General features: G+C 40.8%; 1 long non-coding RNA gene across 1 annotated transcript in view; it reads left to right on the top strand.

Annotated features, from left to right (window-relative positions):
• Nucleotides 1-12075: 12075 nt before the first annotated feature.
• Nucleotides 12076-25477, top strand: part of LOC142140321 (uncharacterized) — a 36505-nt gene continuing 23103 nt past the window's right edge. The window contains exon 1 of the long non-coding RNA XR_012688402.1: nucleotides 12076-12363. This is a non-coding gene — a long non-coding RNA (uncharacterized LOC142140321). The remainder of the gene's footprint in view (nucleotides 12364-25477) is intronic.

Here is a 25477-nt window from a genome sequence, read left to right as displayed (position 1 = left end):
GTGAGGTTAATAATAATGTAGGTACAAAATAATACCTAAATTATGTGATTTTAGCCCAAAAAATGTAATTTTGAAAAAAATAGCAAAAGAAAAACAAAACCAAAAGCAGCAAGGGCGATTTTTGCAAAACCAAAACCAAAACACAGGGGTCAGTGAGCATCTCTAATTTACAAAACAATGGGTTGAGTGTATACACTGTAGACAGGGGTGGTTCTGTATGTGTGTGTATATATATAAAAAGTCTTGAAAAAGCATGTAGCGAAACGCGCATTGGCGTTTACCCTGCTACTGCTCCCATTCACTCTCTGTTATAAATTGTTTAAACTTAATAATTCTCAGGATACATCAACCCTATATGGGTGATAGATATTATAGATGTGTGTGTGTATGCGTGTGACGGCTAAACGATATGGCTGTAACTTAGAAGGACATTCACTTAACATATAGGTGACTGACCTACAATAACAAAACTAATCCACTTAATGATAAATGGAACAATACATTATCAGTATTACCAGCATATACTGCTAGATCAGAGAGCACATGCTAACTCTGTAGTCTGCTTAGTCCTTGGTATATTACCATATATAGATAGAACGGTCTAAACTTGTGGATTAACAGCTGGGTCTGAGCATATTAAAGTTTAACCCTTACTGGGCTTTACAAGATAATACGTATATGTACTGGATAGGTCAACAATAACGGACACATTTCAAATCTATATGTAGTCTTTATTACATCAGTGGTATGAACAGTGATTAATTAACCACTCTAAAAGACCAAAGTGACAATACATTGTGTCATTTATAAATTAACTGCTTCAGAGTGAATTGAAGCAATGTAAAGGTCCTTATTGAACAACCGTCACCGCAATAATCAATTCACACCACATATATCTTTATTAATGAATGTTACCTCAGAATAACAAAACGTTTTCAATAAGAGAGTGACTAATAATATCATACATTGACAATTTAAATATGTTGGTATAAAGTAGCAGGGCATAGCAAATTCTGCTATTTTAACTCACAATTATAGTCACAATTATTTTAATATTTCGCTATCTGAACTAGGAGGGATTATTTTAATGTATATTAATAAAGATATAGATACTTTAGTAACTATGATCGCTGAGTGCCTCCAATTACACAATTCTTCCCTATCCTTCTCCTTTTTGTCTCTACATTAGTGTTGGTGTAGGAGTGCACCCACCAGTAAAGATACAATTTTCAATCTTAGAAGTTATAGATATTATTAAACTGGTAGCGATACCTAGTGCAGCGGTATTTTCTTCTATTCTTACAAAATAATACCTAAATTATGTGATTTTAGCCCAAAAAATGTAATTTTGAAAAAAATAGCAAAAGAAAAACAAAACCAAAAGCAGCAAGGGTGATTTTTGCAAAACCAAAACCAAAACACGGGGGTCAGTGAGCATCTCTAATTTACAAAACAATGGGTTGAGTGTATACACTGTAGACAGGGGTGGTTCTGTATGTGTGTATATATATAAAAAGTTATCATATATATATAGATGTGATAACTTTTTACATATACACACATACACAACCACACCTGTCTACATGGTATACACTCAACCCAGTCAACTGTATAAACACACCACTATCTACAGTATACACACATCCGAGTCAACAGTATATACACACCACTATACACAACCCTTTATATAGTATTTCAAATATTGGTGTATAATTGTAATAATATAGACAGAGGAAGTATATACTTTACATAGGGTTTATAAAGAAAATGGAAGTTGCTCAAATCAATTTATAGGCTATATCAGGTGCATGAAAGGGTGAAATTATCCTAAAAGGAACAAACACAGACAAATACCCCCAGCACACTGCTATAGCCAACAGCAGATCTGCTATGTCTACTGTAGATAAAAATGCAAAAGTCTTAGTTCAGGGGTCAGGGAACTTTTTTACCTTTTACTCCAAAATATATTTAGAAATGGCGACGTTACCCCCATGATTAGAAATTAACAAAATATTACTAATATTAATAATAGTAATTAAGGAAATAATATATTGTTAATTATTTGACTTCTAACCTGTATGGAATCAGCTTCAAAACTTCAGGTTTTTGAGAAATGATGTTGCTTCATTGTTGATACGAGAGCATCAATATTGGGGCATTTTGATGTCAGAGCAATTTGGATACAGTCTTCAGCGTCCAATCGATTTCTCTGCTTTGTTTTTATGTTTGTTAAAGTTGAAAATCCTTGTTCGCAAAGGTAGGTAGTTGCAAAAGGCAGCAACTTTTTGACTGCCTCCTCATGTGCAATTTGGAATGCCTTTGCAGCAGTCGATATCCAAAAATTTGAAAGATCTGTTTTGCTTTCAAATGCAATACGTGCTTCATTATTGCATCGAAGTTCAAGAAGTGCCTCTGCCAACCCTTGAGGTTCTTCTGGTACGACATTAATTTCACATTGAAATGGGTCTACAATCCAACCTACAGCATGTGAATCAAGATCTGGAAAGTAATCAGAGAACCGCTCTTTGAGTTTAGTAAGATGCCTTATAACTGTATCCTTGATGTCTTCAAAAGTAATATTTTCACAATCTTCCAAGAACAAAGCTAACTTTGAAATGGTAGCTATCTTTTTCTGTTCAGCTTTCTGTCTCCAATATAAAAGCTTTGATCCAAATGCAGAAATCTTTTCTCTGGCTGAAATTATATTTATGTTTTTTCCTTGCAATTCTTTGTTCAATACATTAACATGCTCAAACATATCAGCTAAATACGCGAGATGTGCAACCCACGTGGAGTTTGTAAACTTCTCTGCGAGAACATGCTTTTGATCAACCAAAAAAATTTCAAGTTCAGTTTTGAGAGCCCACACTCGGTTCAGAACATTTCCACGTGAGAGCCACCTCACTTCTGTATGATAAAGTAGGTCTGTATATTCAGCCTCACCATCTTTACATAATTCACGAAACAATTGCGTGTTTAGTGCATGTCGTTTGATAAGATTGACAATCTTGATAACATCATGCATGACGGCTTCCAGTGCAGGTTCCAAATGTTTCACAAGCAGTGCCTGGCGATGGATAATACAGTGGTTTTCTTCAACTTTTGGATTTTTCTCTCTCACCAAAGCCGAAAGACCATTAACATGACCCAACATAGCTGGAGCTCCATCAACAGACACAGCAACGTAGTCTTCCCACTTTAAATTGACGCCATTAAAGTATTCATTAACTTTATTGAAGATATCAATCCCACGAGATCGCAAGTCGAGAGGCAAACACAAGAACAATTCCTCTTCAATGAGACGTAAACCTTTGTAGCGGACATATACCATCAGCTGCGAATTACTACTAACATCTGTAGTCTCATCAAGCTGAATAGCAAAGTATTTACTCTCTTTTATTGAGATAATAACTTCTTGCCTCACATTTTCTGCTAAAATAGAAATTCTTCCTTTAAATTCAGTGCCCTTGTCTGCAAGAGTTGTTAGTTTTTTGGCTTCATTCTGACCACACATAATCTCTGCCATTTTCAAAGCTGCTGGTTTAACCAATTCTTCACCAATAGTATACAGTTTTTTGTTCCGAGCAATCAACCAGGCCACTTCAAAGCTAGCCTTTGATGCTGAACGTTGATTGAATGTACCTCTCAAGTTGCTGTCCAGTCTTTGTCTTTTGACAGACATTTCCAAATTTGCAAAATATTCCCGCGGTTTTGAACTCAGATGTGGGTGCAAATTATCCAAGTGCTTCTTCAATTGACTCTTTTTGAAAGATTCTGCAGTCAGTACTTTTAAACAAACAACACACTGTGGTTTCATTATTCCTTTGTCGTCAATTTCAGTAAACCCATAATCAAGGAACTCTTCCTGGTATATTCATTTCCTATTTGATGTCATCTGAAGGGTAAAAAAGACAGTGATTGGAAAAGTTGTAACCCTTCAGCCCACATTTAGAGAGCACAGAAAGGAGGTTCCATAACCACTGAAATTAATTGTAATGCACACTGTACCCCCAGAAATTGATGATATATCCTGCTAGTACGGTACACAGCCTGGCAGCAATTGATGACCATATCATACCACAAAATCTAAAAACGGTTTGGATGAATCTTTTCCAAGAAGTTGTATTTGTAGCTATAATTACGAGGACATTATGTTTCATATATAAAAAATTAAATGAAAATACAATGAAAATATATTTATTCCAATAAAATTCAAAAATAAGTCAGATTCCCCCAAAACAAGCAGTATGAAATTCTCTTGGACAGACACAAAAAATGATCACACTTGCTGAAAGCTGTACAAAATGAACACATGGAAATTGATTTAAGCACCAATGTAAAACAATCCAAAGAGAGAAAAAGACACTAAAGCCCCTCTAATTGAGCACCAGGTGGGGCCTGATTGTTGCGCAGGGCTCTAGTCAAGCATCTAATAATAATGCAATTGACTATATATATATATATATGCCTCCCTCACCCTATATGCCTCTGTTATTTAACTTACTTTTATATTGACTTTCTCTCTTTTCTGTTCATCAACTGTTTTCTTCTGCCGCTGCTCGTCTCTGCTCCTCACTGTAATTGACGTCGGCCGTGACGACATTCAGTGGGAGAGAGCAGGAGAGGGGACTGCTGGGAGCCGTGCGGTCAGGTGATGTATTTAAGAAAAAAAAAACCCGCTTTGGAGCCGCGGCGTAGGGAAAAAAAAAAACCCCGCTTTGGAGCCGCGGCGTATGGTTACCCCCGGAAAAGTCATTTTTACCCCATTTGGGGTAATTTACCCCTGTTCGCGACCACTGTCTTAGTTGCACACATTTGCAATTGTATGTTGAAGCCACCCACCACTCCACTGTGCTTTTGCTAATAGGGTGGTCCTACTCTAAACAATGAGAGTCCCATATATTTGGGCCATACATATGTGTTTTTAAATTGAGAGCTAACTTACCAAAGAGGTACCCCAGAAGCCTCCAAATAGCAATCCAATGTCAGCACTTCCCCTCTGCTACTGACATCAACATGCCTCTCAGACAAATAAAGAAAATAGAAGTTGCTCAAATCAATTTATAGGCTATATCAGGTGCATGAAAGGGTGGGGTTATCCTAAAAGGAACAAACACAGACAAATACCCCCAGCACACTGCTATAGCCAGCAGCAGATCATCTATTTCTACTGTAGATTAAAAATGCAAAAGTCTTAGTTGCAAACATTTGCAATTGTATGTTGAAGCCACCCACCACTCCACGGTGATTTTGCTAATAGGGTGGTCCTACTCTAAACAATGAGAGTCCCATATATTTGGGACATACATATGTGTTTTTAAATTGAGAGCTAACTTACCAAAGAGGTACCCCAGAAGCCTCCAAATAGAAATCCAATGTCAGCACTCCCCCTCAGCTACTGACATCAACATGCCTCTCAGACAAATAAAGAAAATGGAAGTTGCTCAAATCAGTTTATAGGCTATATCAGGTGCATGAAAGGGTGGGGTTATCCTAAAAGGAACAAACACAGAAAAATACCCCCAGCACACTGCTATAGCCAGCAACAGATCTGCTATTTCTTCTGTAGATAAAAATGCAAAAGTCTAAGTTGCACACATTTGCAATTGTATGTTGAAGCCACCCACCACTCCACGGTGCTTTTGCTAATAGGGTGGTCCTACTCTAAACAATGAGAGTCCCATATATTTGGGCCATACATATGTGTTTTTAATTGAGAGCTAACTTACCAAATAGGTACCCCAGAAGCCTCCAAATAGCAATCCAATGTCAGCACTCCCCCTCAGCTACTGACATCAACATGCCTCTCAGACAAGTAAAGAAAATGGAAGTTGCTGAAATCAATTCATAGGCTGTATCAGGTGCATGAAAGGGTGGGATTATCCTAAAAGGAACAAACACAGACAAATACCCCCAGCACACTGCTGTAGCCAGCAACAGATCTGCTATTTCTACTGTAGATAAAAATGCAAAAGTCTTAGTTGCAAACATTTGCAATTGTATGTTGAAGCCACCCACCACTCTACGGTGATTTTGCTAATAGGGTGGTCCTACTCTAAACAATGAGAGTATCATATATTTGGCCCATACATATGTGTTTTTAAATTGAGAGCTAACTTACCAAAGAGGTACCGCAGAAGCCTCCAAATAGCAATCCAATGTCAGCACTCCCCCTCAGCTACTGACATAAACATGCCTCTCAGACAAATAAAGAAAATGGAAGTTGCTCAAATCAATTTATAGGCTAGATCAGGTGCATGAAAGGGTGGGGTTATCCTAAAAGGAACAAACACTGGCTATAGCAGTGTGCTGGGGGAATTTGTCTTTACATAGGGTTTGTTGGGTATATACGGTAGAAAGGGGTGGTTGGGTGTATACTGAAGTTAGGGATGTGAATATACTGTACTCAATTTACATAAAATTAATATATGTTTTTTATACATAGGTGAAGAATCAGGATAATGGCCTCCAAGGATAGTAACAAAGAAGTCCTCCAAAGATGAAGGTAGATGTTTAAAGACATATACATTATCACATGGTGAAGATAAAATAGTTGTTTAAACATTAGCCTAACATGCACATGTGTAAACTTGATGCTCATTTTGACTAAGGTCATATTCCTAAAGGAAGTCCTCAGGTACCCCTAACAATGCATTTTTTTCATTTTCCTTAAAATATATTTTTTAGTTTAAATCAACAGTTAAAGGTTACAAAGATACGTAGAAATAAAGATTATCCATGAAGGTATTATTTATTTAACTGATGAGTTGTAAAACCTGTATTGTTAAGGGTCCCTGAGTATAGTGATTTTTGGAAACCTTACTGTAAATTGTAAGGTTTTTCTATTGCGCTTGTTGAAAAAAATGTGCGAACCTAGTCAACAAAATATACAGAGCGAGGTCTTTATACAGTCTAAGCAAACATTTAAGAATGTCGAAAGTGTTTTGCAGAAAATTTAAATTACATAAATGATCTGCCTAACAGGACATCTTTTGCTTGATAATTAACAACATCATGCAAACTTGTGTGGAAGTTGTAGCAGTGAAGTATTTTGTTAGTGTACTGTTTTTTGGAAGAGAAACTTCCTAAAAATTGGAAATTTTAATAGCAAAATCATATTTGTAATAGGTAATTATATCAACGTTTACTCTGCTATCTTCATGTGAAAGCTTTCTTCAACCTCTTCTCTTTTATTTTGTGGGTTTGTATTTTAGTTCCAACACAAATATAGGTCCCTTTCTCAAAGAAAGGAATTTGCTGTAACAAGTACAGGTGTGTATGATAAGTGTAATGAAAAAAAATGAAATATATACTTTGAGCCAATATATATATATATATATATATATATATATATATATATATATATATATATATATATATATATATATATATATATATCTCATCAATTAGCTTCCACCATGCATTTGTCAAAGGATGCTCTCTGGAAAAGTGAAGAAAAAGTATTTTGTAAAATAAACGACTCACATCTTCCAAATTAAAAGTTAGCCAAATTTAACCATATTCTTCTAATTTCAGATACAGGAGGTAGAAGAGTTTCCATGGACCATCAGAGCAAAAGTGGAGTAATTTGTGCACATTTCGGAATCAGGTGAAGGTGAAGGTTATCTTTATTTATCTATATAAAGCTATACTGTCTACATCAAACTTATAAGATATAACAATCTTAAAAAAAACTTACATTACAATTGTTAACAATCGTTGAGGAATATCATCCATGTAATTTGATGGTGATATTGTCATTTTGGTAGATTAGTTATGCTATTTACACTACTTTGTGCACATATCATGTATTGAACATGTTCTTCAACCTCACCAGTCATCAGTATGAACTTTCTATAGAAATTTGTTAATGATATTATTGCTTTACATTTTATAGAGTGCAAACAAGAAAACCCTTGAGACACAACCGCGAGAGGAAATAGAAGAGACCCTGCGAGAGGAGTAAGAAATGACACCCCTTAAGACAGCGAAGTGACACCTATTCTTCAATACAGTTTTGTTGCAGGTTATGGTTAGTAAATAAGCTTTGTAAATACATTTTTATAGTAAAGTTCAAACAAATGTATTTTAGTTAAAAAAATAAATATTATTTTCTCCTGTATAGAACCAAAATAATCGCATCATTTTGATTCTGACCCGGTGTCATCACAAATTCCTGTAGCCCAGCGTAAGTGTAGTTTATGTCAAATGTTAAAAGGGGAAAAAAAGTATAATTTTATAAATATGATCTTGTATATATTTTTTTTTAATCTAGGTACCACAACAGCTTTTGATGGACTGCAAAAAATATTTGCTGGTTTAGAAGATTTTTCACGAAGCAGATTGCAAACTGTACAAGCCAACTGTCAACATTGTGCTTTCAGTGAATCACCAGTTTTGAAAGAGAAATTGAAGAGTCGCAGAAGGCGTTTCGGTGAACAATGGAAAAATACATGAGGGTGGTCAGAGATGCCATGGTTGAACTGACAGATGAATTGAGACAACAGAGGCGGATGAGCACCAACAGAGACATTGGCACCATTCTTTCCAGGATTTTAGCCATCCAAGGCAGATCCAAAATGAATCAAACCCGAATGACAAATGCTCTGGAACAAATAGCTATCAGCCAACAACAGACTGCCGCTGCAAATATCCTGATCGCCACAAGCCTGCAAAGTTTGTCAGAAGAAATGTGAGCAAGAAGACAGTTTGCCAACCTGTCTGTCAACTTTCCAGACTTCAATCTGTCAAGCACCATCCCCCAGTCAGCATAACAACTTCCACGTGATATGCCAGGAACCAGCTACAGGACACCAGAGACACCTGTGTATTGAAGAGTAGACTCAGAGTCAGCCAGACAAAGCCCAGAAGAATTGCAAAGTGCAAGAAGAAGACTTCTGGAAATCATTGTCATCATCTGAGGATCCACAAATGAGATCAACTACAAAATGAAAGGTATGATCATTAATATAGTTATAAATTATACTTACTTTATTTTATTTATGTTTTTAGTAATATTTTTTTCAGTAAACTAGCCACAATGTTGAGAGGAACTTTATGCCTGCTCATTGTGCATAATCACGTTAATGCAAAATATCTTAACTACCTTATTGGGACAGTAAATATTTTTAATATTTTTGGCTAATTATATTAGCATTTCCAAGTGTTGAAAATAAAGGTTGTTAAATTTCTATATGATAATTACTATACCATTTATTTTAGTCAGAATAAAGATCTATCTAATTACAGCAGCTCTGTCTTATCACTCTTGCCTTATAGCAAGGTGCTCCATCATGCTGGAAATGTCATTGTTCGTCTCCAAACTGTTCTTGGATAGTTGGCTGTGTTCTTAGGCAAAATTTTGCCGTATGCTAATTAAACCTTTTGATGTGTGATTGTCTAACACATCCATTAGCCTAAAGGCACAGTGAGGGGTAATTAAACTTGTTAGGTTTCCTATGTCTCTAAGACAGGATGCAGGAAATCACAGATTGGTTTGAATTTTGTTAAAGTTTAAATTTATGTTGACCCAAAGTCTGGAGAATATATTACACCCTGATGTTAATCTTTGAATGAAATATTTCAGATTTTTTTGAGCCTGGGGGGAAAAGGGGGTTGGACTACCTCCTGCCAGACTGTGCCCAAAACTGTATAAAAAAAAAGCTCTGTTTGACAATGTAAATCATTATTCCATCTGTACCTTACTGGAGATCACTAGTATTACAAACTAGTGTAACTGTCTCTATTAGGACACATGAGCTAATAAATATCACTGCTTCAACATCCTGCTTTGATGCCTACTTACCTGCGGAAATACCTGTGTCCGACAGATTAGATCAATCCAATCCGTTAATCCGCATGTTCTGAGGTTGTGACCTAGCATTTCAGTACCAATGCTCTGCCAGCTACCTTGCAGCTCTGGTCAGTGTGATAGGCCAGGGGGAACCTTCCACAGCAACCCTGATCTAATGGAAGAGGTCAGGGTTACCAGCACCGGTGCCCATCGAGGGGGTACACTAGCAGTGAAAGTTACCCAGAAGGAACCGGTTCTAGGTGCCAGTGAAGGAGCTTAGTAGTGGAAGCAGGCCCCACCTATTGCAGTTAGAGGGGCATAATTTGGGATAAATAAATTGGACAGTGGCAAGGCAAACCCAGTCTGTCCCTAGAAGCACAGGCAGGGTGGCATAGGAGGCCCATCTTGATGATTTAGGCCCAAAGACACTAATAAATCTCATAAGCTTATCTGAAAAACTAGTATAATGTCAGGAACATTGGCTCTATGGCAATAATCAATGTTGCTAAAAAAGAATATAACAGAGTGCACAAGGGAGGCATATGATAGTTGGATACCACATCAGAAACACAATAAAAAGGAATAATATATACTACAGATAAATGATGGTGTAATTTCATATACTTGCAAGGGTTCTTAAAGACTTAGGGCTAGATTTACTAAGCTGCGGGTTTGAAAAAGTGGGGATGTTGCCTATAGCAACCAATCATATTCTAGCTGTCATTTTGTAGAAGGTTCTAAATTAATAAAAGCTAGAATCTGATTGGTTGCCATAGGCAACAACCCCACTTTTTCAAACCCGCAGCTTAGTAAATCTAGCCCTTAGTGGAATGTACAGATCCTTATACTGATAAAAGACATTAGTTCATTAATAGAATAGATGGCAATATATGAACATGTTGTAAACATAAATGTATTTTTTTAAACAGTAGTAATGATAAATAGCCACATACTCGGGACTAAAGATTCCACAATCCCACTGATTGAGCGGTGAGCCGGAGAGGTTAGCAGACAAACTATCAGGTAAGTAACTATGATCCTTTCCTAAAAATACCCACCTAGTGATCAAACGCACAGTAGAACAAAAACTCAGATGGATACAAACTTACAGCTGACATGCTGTGTTGGGTCTACATGCTGTTTCCACTCTTATTTGAATGATGTATTATAGTGTCCCCAGTAGCTTAACTACTCAGGTGTGCAGGGAAATCCTCACAAGAAAGCCACTGTCTCCATGTGCAAGGCCGGACTGGCCATCTGGCACTTCTGGCAAATGGCAAATGGTCATATGCGTGCACCGTGTACTGACAGCCTGACAGAAAATGGGGGGAACAGAGAGAGGAAGCCACACAGGCACACAGGGGTAAAAGAGAGGGGGCACTATTGTAGCATAATATGATTTGGGGCACTACTGTATGGCATAATATGATTTGGGAGCACTATTGTGGCATATTATGATTTGGGGGCACTACTGTATGGCATAATATGATTTGGGGGCACTATTGTGGCATAATATGATTTGGGGGCACTATTGTGGCATAATATGATTTGGGGCACTTCTGTATGACATAAAATGTTTTGGGGGGCAAAACTGTATGGCATAATATGATTTGGGGGCACTATTGTGGCATAGTATGATTTGGGGCACTACTGTATGGCATAATATGATTTGAGGGCACTATTGTGGCATAATATGATTTGGGGCACTACTGTTTGGCATAATATTATTTGGGGGCACAACTGTATGGCATAATATGATTTGTGGGCTCTATGGTGGCTTATTATCAAATGGGGGCACGTACTCAGGCATGAGGGAAGGGGGAGAGTGTTAATATAATGTGGTAGGATATTAATTTAAAGCTGGAGTTTAGGTGGGGCTAATTATTTAATTGGTGCTATTTTATTTGTGGGGTGATGTGGGTCACATTAATTTAATATTGGGGTCATTGGACCTTTAATTTAATGCTGGGGTGGTTTGGGGGCCATTAATTGAAAGTGGGGCTGTTTGGGAAAAAAATAACGTCTTTTTATTAAATGTGAATATGAATTATTTAATGGCAGTGATGGTTGCGGGAAATAGGTATATTTTTTTAAACGTAAATGCTATTTAATTTATTGCTGGGGTTGTTTGGAAGGAGGGAAATTAAATGTGAATACTAGTATTTTAATATGTTGAGGCTGGAGGGAGGCCTAATTATAAAACATGAGTTGTATTGATTAAACACCAGGGCTGGTTGGAGTTTTCTAAATTATATGTACCCATTTTTTTTCCAAATAGGGCCTCCAATGTCTGGCACAGACGCGCTAGAGCGGAGGTGCAGGCGGCCGTCCTGGGAGTTGCGGGCAGCACCTGACAGTATGCCCTCCTCCTCCTCCTCCCCTTGATTGAATAAATCTCTTGAGTAGCAGAGGAGCATGAAGGTCTGGTTTGTCCACCCAAGATCTCTCTTCAGGACCAAATCCCTTCCAGTGAACAAGGAACTGTTGTCGACCATAGCGGATACGGGAATCCAGGATTCGGCTAACCTCAAACTCAGAGGAGGTTTGAACTGGAGGAGGTTGAGATGGAGGTACAAAGAACTTGTTAAGCACCAATGGTCGAAGTAAGGACACATGAAAGGTATTATGACATCGTAATGAAGCAGATAGCTTTAGCTTGACACAAACAGGGTTGATGACCTGTGAGACGGTGTAGGGACCGATGAAACGTGGGGCCATTTTCATAGATGGTACCTTTAGCTTTAAGTCTTTAGTGGAAAGCCATACTTGGTCGCATACCTTCAGTAGAGGAGTAGGTCTTCGGTGACGGTCCGCAAAAGTTTTGTGGTGCTAAGTTGCCTTCTGCAGGGCCGCCTTGGTTTTGGGCCAAATAATGGAGAATTCTCGATAGAGAGAATCTACCGCTGGAACTAAGGAGGAAGAATTTGCAAAAGGATCTGGGATAACAGGATGTGCCCCGGTCACAATAAAGAATGGAGAAAACCCGGTGGATTCATGGATGTGATGATTGTGCGAAAACTCTGCCCAGGGAAGAAATTGTGACCATCTGCTTTGATTGTCGACCAAAAAGCAACAAAGAAAAGTCTCCAAACCATTGGTCTGGGGGTGATACCCCAACGAGAATTTAAATTCTGTACCCAGTTTCTTACAGATGGCCCTCCAGAACCGGGAGATGAATTGGACCCCTCGGTCAGAGATGATCTCTTTCGGACAACCATGTAGTCTGAAGATTTCTGTTATGAAGCCCAACAGTCAACACCACAAAACCCGGAGTCTACTCAGAAAGTCTGGTTTTCACTGTTGCCTCTAGTGGTGGGGACAGACTTGGCTGCAGACAAACGAAGGTTCGTGAGATGGGTGCTGGCTGCGGAGAACCCAGGAAGGCAGAGTGAGGTCCAGGCGAGGGTCCAGGGCTGGCAGCAGACAGCATATCCAGTAAACAATTCGAGGTCAGAGGTCACAGGCAAAACAGCAGCGTAAGAGTCCAGGCAATGGGTCAAGGGGCACAGGCAGTCAATCATAGCCAAAAAATCCAGGCAAGGGTCGGCAACAATAAGCAGGTATAATGATAAGCAGGTACAGAGAGGGAGCAGGCTAAAGCACAGAAGCTGGAACTATAACCGGCAGGAAGGGTTTGTCCCAAGGGTCCTTGTGCCTTATAAACATGCAGGGGCCAATGAACAGCATCCTGCACAGCAGGGAATACTTAGCCCAGCTGGGCTATAATTATATTGAACATTCGGATGCGCCCGGCTGCCCTAGATGCCGGGACACGGTGCTGAGCACTGAGGACATCCCGACCGTTGAGGGCAGGAGGAAATGACGTCCCGGTCGTCATGACGATGGCCGGGACTCAGAGGTTGGGCAGGAAGCGGCTCCAGGCACCGCCGCGGCTCGTAACAGTACCCCCCCCTTGAGGAGGGGTCAAGGAACCCCGACACCCAGGTTTGTCGGGAAACTTTTTGAAGAAATCAGCGAGTAGTTTATCTGAGTGCAGATTCCTTTGTGGTACCCAGGACCGTTCCTCAGGGCTGTACCCTTTCCAATGAACGAGGTAGTGAACCTGACCCTGGACTTTTTTTGAATCGAGGATCTTCTCGACAACAAATTCTTTATGTCCATCCACCGAGACTGGGTGAGGCCTAGTGTACTGTCGAGGTCTGAATTTCTGAGAAGACCGGGCAAGTTTCAGCAAGGAACAGTGAAATGTACTGGGAATTTTTAGAGATTCATGGAGCTTCAGTCTGAACGCTACTAGGTTGACTTGTTTTATGATGGTAAAAGGACCAATAAACTTGGGTCCTAATTTTTTGCAGGGTTTACGGAGTCTTATGTTCCGAGTAGAAAGCCACACTGAATCTCCTACCTTAAAGGAACAGGCAGAGCGAAGCAGGTCGGAAAAAACTTTAGACCTAAAAGATTCTCGGAGTAAAGATTGATGAACTGATTTCCAGATCTTCTTAAGCCAGGTGGCCGTGGCCCTGGTTTCGGGTGGCCTATCAGTAGATAGAGAGGACAATGAGTTGACTCTGGGATGATATCCAAGGTTACAATAAAAGGGAGAGTACCGAGAAGAAGAGTGGCATGCGTTGTTGTACGCAAATTCGGCCCATGGGAGAAGGTCAGACCAATCGTCGTGATTTTTGGATATATATAGCCGTAGATATTGCTCCAGGGATTGGTTCACCCTCTCGGTTTGCCCGTTAGACTGTGGATGGTAGGCCGATGATAGACTTAGCCTAATACCTAAGAGGGAGCAAAAAGCCTTCCAGAACGCTGCAATAAACTGTGACCCCCGATCTGATACTATATCCTCTGGCAACCCATGATATCGAAAAACATGTTTAATAAACAAGGCAGACAGAGAGCGTGCTGAGGGTAATTTGGTCAACGGGATAAAATGGGCCATTTTACTGAATCGATCTACAGTTACCCAGATGGTGTTGCACCCAGAAGACGGAGGTAAATCAATAATGAAATCCATGGACAAGTGGGTCCAAGGTCTGACCGGGGCTGGTAACGGCATTAGTAACCCAGAAGGAGAATTTCGAGAAATCTTATTCTTGGAACACAGATCACAAGATGATACATATGCTCTAACATCCGCAGATAATGATGGCCACCAGACAACACAAGAAATGATTTTGATGGTCTTTGCAACACCGGGATGTCCAGAAGTCTTGTTGTCATGACACTCTGAGAGGACCGTTTTACTGAGATGTACCGGCACAAAGAGTTTGTCCGCTGGAGTTTCAGGAGGTGCTTGACGTTGAAATTGTTGAAGGGTTTTACCAAGTTCCTGCGTGAAGGCAATCAAAATAGAAGAAGCGGGAACAATGGAACAGGGTTCAGAGACCGGAGCTTGAGAAGAGACAAAACTGCGAGACAAGGCATCAGCTCTGAGGTTCTTTGAGCCTGGCCGGTAGGTGATGATGAAGCGAAAACGGGAGAAGAGGGACCACCGCGCTTGCCTAGAGTTCAACCTTTTAGCTGATTCTATATAGGACAAGTTCTTTTGGTCGGTATATACTGTGATTACATGTTTTGCACCTTCAAGCCAGTGGTGCCATTCCTTCAATGCCCACTTGACGGTCAGCAGCTCCCGATTGCCAACATTGTAATGTCCCTCAGTAGAAGAAAATCTTCGAGATAAGTAGGCACAGGGGTGAAGGCGATGGTCCTCCAAGTCTTTTTGGGATAGCACTGCTCCCACACCTACATCAGAGGCATCCACCTCAATGATAAGTGGAAAGTCTGGATTTGGATGTCTAAGCACAGGTGCTGATACAAAGGCCTGTTTTGGAGGCTTCGAACGCACAGATAGCGATTGGAGACCAGTTTTTTGTGTCAGCTCCCTTGCGGGTTAAGGCTGTGATAGGAGCAATGAGAGTAGAAAAGGATCTGATAAATTTTCTATAATAGTTAGCGAACCCTAGGAACCTCTGTATTGCTTTAAGATTCGAGGGTCGCACCCAGTCGAGCATGGCCTGTACCTTTACGGGATCCATGGCGAAACCTTCCGGGGAGATGACATACCCCAAAAATGTGACTGTGGAAACTTCGAACTCGCACTTTTCTAATTTCGCGCAGAGGTGAGGATGGCGAAGTTTCCGAAGAATCAGTTGTACATGTTCATGATATTGTTCAAGGGACTGAGAATAGATCAGGATGTCATCTAAGTAGACGACTACAAAGGAGCCCAGAAATTCACGAAGGACGTCATTAATTAGGTCTTGAAAGATGGCTGGAGCGTTACTAAGACCGAAAGGCATGACAAGGTATTCGTAGTGGCCTGTTTGGGTATTGAAGGCCGTTTTCCACTCGTTGCCTTCACTAATACGAATCAAGTTGTATGCTCCTCGAAGGTCAATCTTTGAGTAGATCCTGGCTCCCTTAAGCTGGTCAAAGATGACAGAAATAAGTGGCAAAGGGTATGTGTTTTTTTATAGTTATCTTATTGAACCCTTGGTAATCAATACAGGGCCTCAGGCTGCCATCCTTCTTGGCCACAAAGAAGAAGCCTGCCCTTACAGGTGACTTGGAAGGCCTAATAAAGCCGTTTCGCAGATTCTCCTCTATGTATGATTCCATGGCTAATGTCTCCGGAATGGACAGGGCGTACAACCTTCCCTTAGGTAATTTGGAACCTGGGATAAGATCAATCGCACAGTCGTACTCCCGGTGAGGAGGGAGAATATCTACTTTCTTCTTGGAAAAAACATTGAGAAATTCTCGATACGGAAAGGGTAGCTGCTCTGCGCAAGTATGAGTCACCCTGAGTGGCAAGGATAGACAAGAGGAGGAGCACAGGGAGCTCCACTTGGTTATCTCACCTGTAGTCCAATCGATACTGGGATTATGGAGGTCCAACCACGGATAACCCAGGATAAGAGGTACCGAAGGACAATGAATTAAGTAGAGTGAGATGGTCTCGGAGTGAAGGGCACCCATCTTTAGCAGAAGAGGAGGTGAGCGATGATGGATCTCACTGTCACGGCTCTGAGGTGTTTTGCAAATCCCCTGCCTCACTATCGAGGATGGTGGAGGCAGAATGCAATGATATTCACAGAATAAGTTCACGGCTACAAGCATCAATAATAACAGAGGAGAAAGTAGTAGTGCTGCAACGTAGTATATTGAATGTTGGTACAACAGAAATAGATATATAGATATATTGGCAGAGATAAATACACGGCAATTCGTAGTAATGCTGACACAATTCACATATGCACTTCATAGTCGGTAACCCTTGGCAACAGCATGAGATGAGATGATATACAGTTCAACACAGTGATGATAAACAAGAACACAAGGATCCATTAGAGAACCACACAGCAGATGAATGTGAGTCACTGGTACAGCATACAGTCCAAACAGAGTAGTATATAGAACTTAGCTGATCCGAGAGTAGAGATGACTCAACATAGCAGGTGGTCCTGGAATCACTGATTCTTATTAAGTAAAGCAGTAAGCGTTAAACATCACCCAAGTACTTGGATGAACACTGACACATGCAGTAGAATGTTGCCTAGAAGTAGCAGAGACGTGAGTAGTATCTGAATCATGCGTGGAACTACAGGTAGCAGGATTCGTTGTAACTGCAATGGTAAGTTTGCTGTAGTATGGAACAACTGAACAGAGACACGCCACTTGAGCCCAAGTACTAGCCACCGGCATAACAAGTAGTTCACGATAACAGTCCAGTAACCAGGTAACAGCAGAGTAAGGATAACCCGTGTCAGACGTGGAACTACAGGTGACAGGTAACTTAATAGTAGCTCTAACAGTGAGATGCAGCGATCTTAGCCAGCCAGCAGTAAAGCTGAACCAATAGATAAAGCACAGGTTTAGCAACAACTCACGATACTCGTTCAGCGTGCAGATGAATAGCGGAGAGAAGTTCCAGCTTGCAGGTGAACAGGGTGAGGAGTTTGCAGCTTGTAGATGAACAGCGGTAAGAAGTTACAACTTGCAGGTGAACAGGGTGAGGAGTTTGCAGCTTGTAGATGAACAGCGGTAAGAAGTTACAACTTGCAGGTGAACAGCAGAGAGGAGTTTGCAGCTTGTAGCTGAACAGCAGTAAGGAGTTTGCAGCTTGCAGGTGATGAACACACGGAAAGAGAGGTATACAGCCAGATCCAAGAAGAAGAACAGGCATTGAGCCTATAACCATGGGAGGTTAATATAGTGCTCCAGGACCAATGAGGTTCGGGAGGAGGTCCAGATCACAGTAGCCAGGAACACCTGTGAAAGTAATGTCTCTGAGGCAGGAGCAAGCAGGCTCATGGTTCTTAAAGAGAAAGTCACAGCACCGGCACCTAACTATGGGACCGGCGTGTGACAGTACCCCCCTTTTAAAAGTGGCCACGGGACACTTAGTGATGACTTTCCGTGGGAACTTGATATGAAACTTGCGTAAGAGTGCAGGAGCATTGATGTCAGAAGCATTTACCCAAGACCGCTCTTCAGAACCGAACTCCTTCCAATCCACTAAATATTTGATTACTCCTCGAACCACCTTTGAATCCAGAATTTAAGTGATCTCAAAGTCCTCCTGTTGAGAGAAATCTGGTACTGTTGAAGAAGATGTTGCAGATGAGAAACGATTAATAATTACTGGTTTCAACAGAGAAATTTGGAAGGAGTTTGAAATATGAAGTGAAGCTGGTAACTTTAATTTGAAGGACACTGGATTGATGACTTTCAAAAGTTACGATCCGATGAATCGAGGAGCGAACTTCATTGAAGGAACTTTAAGACGAATGTTCCGGGTAGATAACCAGACTTTATCACCCACTTTAAGAGCCGGTACGGCCCTGCCTTTCTTGTCTGCTGCTGTCTTATAGCGGACAGAAGTTTTCTTGAGTTGGGATACAACTTGGCCCCAGGTAGAAGAAAAGGTCCGCAGGAGTTCTGTGGCTGCAGGAACATTCTGAAAACTTGGGCAAATTAGGGTGTAACCCATATACAATAAAAAATGTAGTAGAAAAAGTAGATTCATGAAACAAGTTATTATGAGCAAACTCTGCCCATGGTAGGAGATCCACCCAGTTATCTTGTGAAGCAGAAGAGAACATACGAATAAAGGTTTCAAGGTCTTGATCTACTCTCTCTGTCTGCCCATTAGATTGTGGATGATATCCGGAGGAGAAATTGAGCTGGACTCCTAGTGCCTTACACAAAGCTCGCCAGAATTTGGAGGTAAATTGCACTCCTCTGTCAGAAACAATTTCTTGAGGGCATCTATGCAGTTGAAAAATTTCTTGGATGAAGTGTTGCGCCAGGATTGAGGAAGAAGGCAAGCCCAACAAGTGGTACAAAATAAGCCATCTTTGAAAAGCGGTCCACCACGACCCAGACTGTATTATGACCTCTACTGGTAGGGAGATCAGTTATGAAATCCATGCTGATGTGAGTCCATGGTTTGGAAGGTATAGGAAGGGTTAACAGAGGTCCCATAGGAGCCAGGCAAGAAGATTTATGCTGTGCACAGACATCACAGGAAGCAACAAAGTCCTCAACATCACCAGGAATGGATGATCACTAATAGGAGCGGCAAATTGCCTCGTAGGTTTTCTGAAACCCTGCATGGCCAGAAAATTTAGAAGCATGGTACCAACATAATAATTTCTTCCGGAGTGTTTTCGGAACAAAAGATTTACCGGGAGGAGGAGGTTGAGACACAGTAGAAGCTAGCAAGCACTTAGGATCCAAGATGGGGCGATTAGTAGATGGATCTGAATCCGCTGAAGTATCAAAGGCTCCAGACAAAGCATCCTCTTTTATTCAAATGTCCAGGTTTAAAAGTGACATGGAGATTAAAAACGAGAGAAAAAGAGAGACCATCGAGCTTGCCGAGGATTGAGACATTGTGCCGTTTGTAGATACAGCAAATATTTATGGTCAGTGAAAATCGTTACTACATGTTGAGCCCCTTCCAAGAGTTAGTAACATAGTAACATAGTAACGTTGTTGATGAGGTTGAAAAAAGACACCAGTCCATCAAGTTCAACCTATTTTGGATCTCCTGCGATCCTGCACTTATATTTGAAATTAATCCAGAGTAGGCAACCGCCCATCTGTTTCAATTTTGAAAATCCCCCCAGACTCAATATTGCAATCCAATTTTACCCTATATCCACTACTATCCTTTATTTTAAATTAACGGTCATATCCCTGGATACACCTTTCTGCTAAAAATTTGTCTAACCCTTTCTTAAACATATCTATTGAATCTGCCATCACAACCTTCGATGGCAATGAATTACATATCTTGACTGCCCTTACTGTAAAGAACCCCTTCCTTTGCTGGTTGTGAAATTTCCTCTCCTCTAACCTTAGGGGATGACCACGTGTCCTGTGTATGGTCCTTGGGGTAAAAAGTTCCCATGAAAGCTCTCTGTATTGACCCCTAATGTATTTGTACATAGTAATCATATCTCCCCTTAGACGCCTCTTTTCTAAAGTAAACATGCCTAAACTGGCTAACCTTTCCTCATAACTTAATGACTCCATACCCTTTATCAATTTTGTCGCCCTTCTCTGAACCCTTTCTAGTTCCAAATTATCTTTTTTATAGAGTGGTGCCCAGAACTGTACTGCATATTCAAGATGAGGTCTTACCAATGATTTATACAGTGGCAAAATTACACTGTCTTCCCTTGCATCTATGCCCCTTTTTATGCATGCCAATACTTTGTTTGCCCTTGCAGCTGCTGCTTGACATTGAGCACTATTGCTAAGTCTACTGTCTACGAGCACTCCCAAATCCTTTTCCATTATAGATTCTCCCAAATTAATTCCATTTAATTTATAGATTTCGTTCTTGTTTTTGATCCCTGAATGCATAACCTTACATTTATCTGTGTTAAACCTCATATTCCATTTAGCCGCCCAATCCTCCAGTTTATTTAAGTCCCTCTGTAGAGAAGCTACACCTTGCTCTGATTTTATTACCTTACAGAGTTTAGTGTCATCTGCAAAAATAGAAACTTTACTCTCTAAACCATCACCAAGGTCATTAATAAATATATTAAAAAGGAGTGGTCCCAGCACGGAACCTTGAGGTACTCCACTTAAGACCTTTGACCAATTAGAAAATGTTCAATTTATCACAACTCTCTGTTCCCTATTCTCTAACCAGTTTTCGATCCAAGTACAAATTTTGATTTCTAGACCCAGTTCCCTTATTTTGTAAACCAACCTCTTGTGTGGCACTGTATCAAAGGCCTTTGCAAAATCTAAGTAGACCACATCTACTGTCCTGCCCTGGTCTAAGTTCCCACTAACTTCCTCGTAGAAACTAATTAGATTAGTTTGACATGACCTATCCCTCACAAATCCATGTTGATTCCCACTAATAATTTTATTGCGTACCAAGTAATCCTGAATACTGTCCCTTAAAATACCTTCCAGTAGTTTCCCCACTATTGATGTCAGGCTTACAGGTCTATAATTCTCTGGTTGTGATCTCGTCCCCTTTTTAAACAACGGCACCACATCTGCTATTCGCCAATCCCTTGGTACTGAGCCTGATGAGATTGAATCTCTGAAAATTAAGAATAGCGGTCTAGCCTTTTCCGAGTTTAACTCCATAAGGACCCTTGGGTGTATGCCATCTGGACCTGGAGCTTTATTTATCTTAATATTCTTCAGTCGCCTTTGGACTTCTTCCTCTGACAACCAAGTATTAATTAATGGCATGGTTTCATTTCCATTTTTATGTATTACTCCTGCCATTTGTTCCTCTCTGGTAAATACTGAAGAAAAGAACGTGTTTAATATCTCTGCTTTTTCCTTAGTATCATTTATCAATTCACCCATCTCACTTCTTAGGGGTCCTATATTATCTTTTTTAATCCTTTTGCCATTTATATACTTAAAAAACTTTTTGGGGTTTGTCTTACTTTCTTTTGCAATGTGCCTTTCATTTTCTAATTTAGCCAATCTAATTTCCTTTTTGCATGTTTTATTACATTCCTTGTACCTATGGAAGGACTCCTCTGACCCTTCAGACTTAAACAATTTAAATGCATGCTTCTTCCTTTGCATTTCTTCCCTTACCTTTTTATTTAGCCACATTGGTTTAGACTAAATTCTTTTACATTTATTTCCCATAGGAATGAACTTATACGTGTATGTTTCCAACAACATTTTAAAGACAGCCCACATTTCTTCCGTATTTTTTCCTTCAAAGGCTTTGTCCCAGTCTATGCTCTTTATAGACTCCTTTAGCATATTAAAATTTGCCTTTTTAAAGTTTAAAGTCCTAGTTGATCCCTTATACTGTTGTTTCTGGAAATTAATTTCAAATGAGACCATATTATGATCACTGTTACCCAAGTGCTCCTTTACTTGAATATTTGATATTACGTCTACATTGTTTGTTATTACTAGGTCCAGTATAGTCCGGTTCCTAGTTGGTTCCTCAACTAATTGGGACATGTAATGGTCTTTTAGCGTGCTCAGAAACCTATTTCCCCTAGCTGTACCGCAGGTCTCAGTACTCCAATCAATGTCCGGATAATTAAAATCCCCCATAATTAAAATTTGACCTAGTTGTGTAGCCTTTTCAATTTGCTGTAGAAGTTGGGCTTCCTCAATCGTACTAATATCTGTCGGTTTATAGCATATCCCTATCCGCAACTTCACTGAACTTTTTCCTCCGCTGGATATTTCCACCCACAATGCCTCTATATTATCACCAATATTCTCGTATATAACTTCCTGAATACTTGGTTTTAATTCTGGCTTAATATAAAGACATACTCCTCCTCCCCTTTTATTTACCCTATCCCTCCTGAAGAGAGAATAGCCTTCCAAGTTGACTGCCCAGTCATGTGTATCATCCCACCAGGTCTCAGTAATACCTATAATATCATACTGCTCATTCATTGCTACTAGTTCTAACTCCCCCATTTTACCTGTCCGACTTCTTGCATTTGCAAGCATACACTTGTCTATTGCTTCCCTTAGGTATTTCTTTTTGCTTTAAAAAGGGCCGCTCCTTATCGGCTATGCTTCCCTTTCCCCCCTCTCCACCCCCTTGACTCTTGTTAAATTCCTCCTTACTACTCTCAATGTCTATCCCATAAATACTTGCTTGCCCCTCCCCCCCGGAGCCTAGTTTAAAATCTCCTCCAACCTTCTAACCATCCTCTCCCCTAGCACTGCAGCCCCCTCCTCATTCAGGTGCAATCCATCACGACAATAAAGATGGCAACTGACCGAGAAATCAGCCCAGTGCTCTAAGAATCCAAAACCCTCCTTCCTACACCAATCTTTTAGCCACGCATTAACCTCCCTAATCTCCCGCTGCCTCCCTGGACTAGGACGTGGCACAGGTAGTATTTCCGAAAATACTACCTTGGATGTCCTTGCCTTAAGTTTGCGACCTATGTCCCTGAAATCATTCTTTAGGACACCCCTTCTTCCTCTAACTCGGTCATTGGTGCCAACATGCACCAAAACCGCTGGGTCATTCCCAGCCCCTCCCAACAATCTGTCCACCCGATCCGCAATATGCCGAGCCCGAGCACCCGGGAGACAACACACTGTTCGGCATGCACGGTCCCGGTAACAGATTGCCCTATCTACCTTCCTAATAATTGAATCTCCTACCACCACAATCTGCCTGGGTCCCTGAGTAACTTTGGTCCCTTCTGTGCTGGAGAGACCATTCCCCTGGTTGCTAGAGGAAGCAGTGTCATCCAACTCTACCAATTCTGAACTGCCTTCCACAGTATCTTCATCCAATCTGGCAAATCTGCTGAGATTGCCTAGCTCAGAACTGGCCTGCCTCTTCCTCCCTCTGCTACCCCTAGTAACTGTTACCCAGCTGCCTACCTGTGCATCCTCCTCTGTCTCTGCTCCACCCTGCTCAGCTAACGCATCAACGGTGAGCTGTAAACTCTGCTCCAAGTTGGCAATGTCTCTCAATGTTGCAATGGTCTGCTTTAGATCAGTTACCTGGGCTTCCAAAGAGACCAATTGCTCACATTTCTCACAGAGGTATAAACCTTGGAACACTTGCTCCAAGTGTGCATACATATGACAAGATATGCATTGAGTGAGATCATCAAGCCTGCTACTACTCATCTTATTATAGCTAACCTAACTTCTTATAGCCTACAGTGAACTTTAGTACTAGCCTTTCCTAGCCACTTACCAGATTAAACCCCTTCCTGGATTCAACTCCTTACTGGAACCAACTCCACACTTTAAACAAAAACAGCACTTGAAATCAAAAAAGCAGTGAAATCACAAGCTCTTAGATAATGCCAACTTCATAGCTAGTAATTCTTTGTCACCGATGGTGTAATTTTGTTCTGCTGGTAAAATCTTTTGAGAGAAAAAAGCACACGGCAACAGACGGTTGGTAGATGACCGTTGGGAGAGGACTGCTCCAACACCAACCGCTGATGCATCCACTTCTAAGAAGAATGGTAGTGAAAGATTTGGGGTTTGGAGAATGGGCGCTGAAGAAAAAGCCTTTTTGAGATAAGAGAAAGCCTCTAAGGCCTCCTTTGGCCACTTCTTTGGGTTAGCCCCTTTTTTGGTGAGGGCTGTAATGGGAGCCACTATGCTGGAGTAATTTAAGATGAACTGTCGGTAGTAATTTGCAAAGCCTAGAAAGTGTTGAATGGCTTTGAGTGTAGCTGGCAGCGGCCAGTCTAGAATGGACTGAACCTTTTCTGGATCCATCTGTAGACCCGATCCAGAAATGATGAAACCCAGAAAAGGCATAGAAGCTGCTTCAAACGAATCTTTCTCCAACTTGCAGTACAGATGATTCCTGCGAAGCCTAGTTAATACTTCGGCCACATGCTCCCTATGAGTATCCAGAGTTTTTAGAAAAAATGAGAATATCGTCTAGATACACAACAACGTAGGAATACAGAAGATCCCGAAATATCTCATTAATAAAACTTTGAAAAACGGCTGGGGCATTACAAAGTCCAAATGGCATCACCAAATATTCGTAGTGGTCATCACGGGTATTGAAAGCGGTTTTCCACTCATCTCCGGACCGAATATGAATTAGATTATAGGCGCCTCTGAGCTTCATGAAGATTTTAGCTCCTTTAATTCGGTCGAATAGCTCGGTAATCAGAGGAATAGGATAGCGATTCTTGATGGTCACCAGATTAAGGCCGCGATAGTCAATGCAGGGTCGAAGCGAGCCGTCTTTCTTTTTTACGAAAAAAAAGCCAGCCCCAGCCCCAAGCTTCTTTGGAGATTCTCTTTGACATAAATGGACATAGCTTCCGTTTTAAGGTTGAGAGAGAGGATAAACTCGACCTCAAGGTGGAACTTTGTCAGGAATTAATTCTATGGGCAATCCCATGGACGATGAAGTGGCAGAGTTTTTGCACGATATTTATCAAAGACGTCAGCAAATGATTGATATTGAGGAGGTAACATAGAAGGATCTGACGGTGAAATGACCTTGGAGGAACGGAGTGGTCTCACCTTGGGTAAACATTCTGAATGGCACCGAGAACCCCAGGATAGGATCTCAGACGTATTCCAGTCTAGTTGTGGCGAGTGGAGTTGGAGCCATGGAAGGCCCAGGATGACTGGGGATGTGGTACAAGGCAGTATTAGGAAGGAGATACTTTCAGAGTGTAACACTCCTACACCAAGGAGAAGAGGCTTGGTCCGGGAACAAAATTAGCCCTTTTG

This window comes from Mixophyes fleayi, chromosome 2, assembly GCF_038048845.1.
Source record: "Mixophyes fleayi isolate aMixFle1 chromosome 2, aMixFle1.hap1, whole genome shotgun sequence".
NCBI lineage: Eukaryota > Metazoa > Chordata > Amphibia > Anura > Limnodynastidae > Mixophyes > Mixophyes fleayi.
Note: the sequence above shows the minus strand (reverse complement) of the source record. Positions and strands in the feature narration are given on the sequence as shown.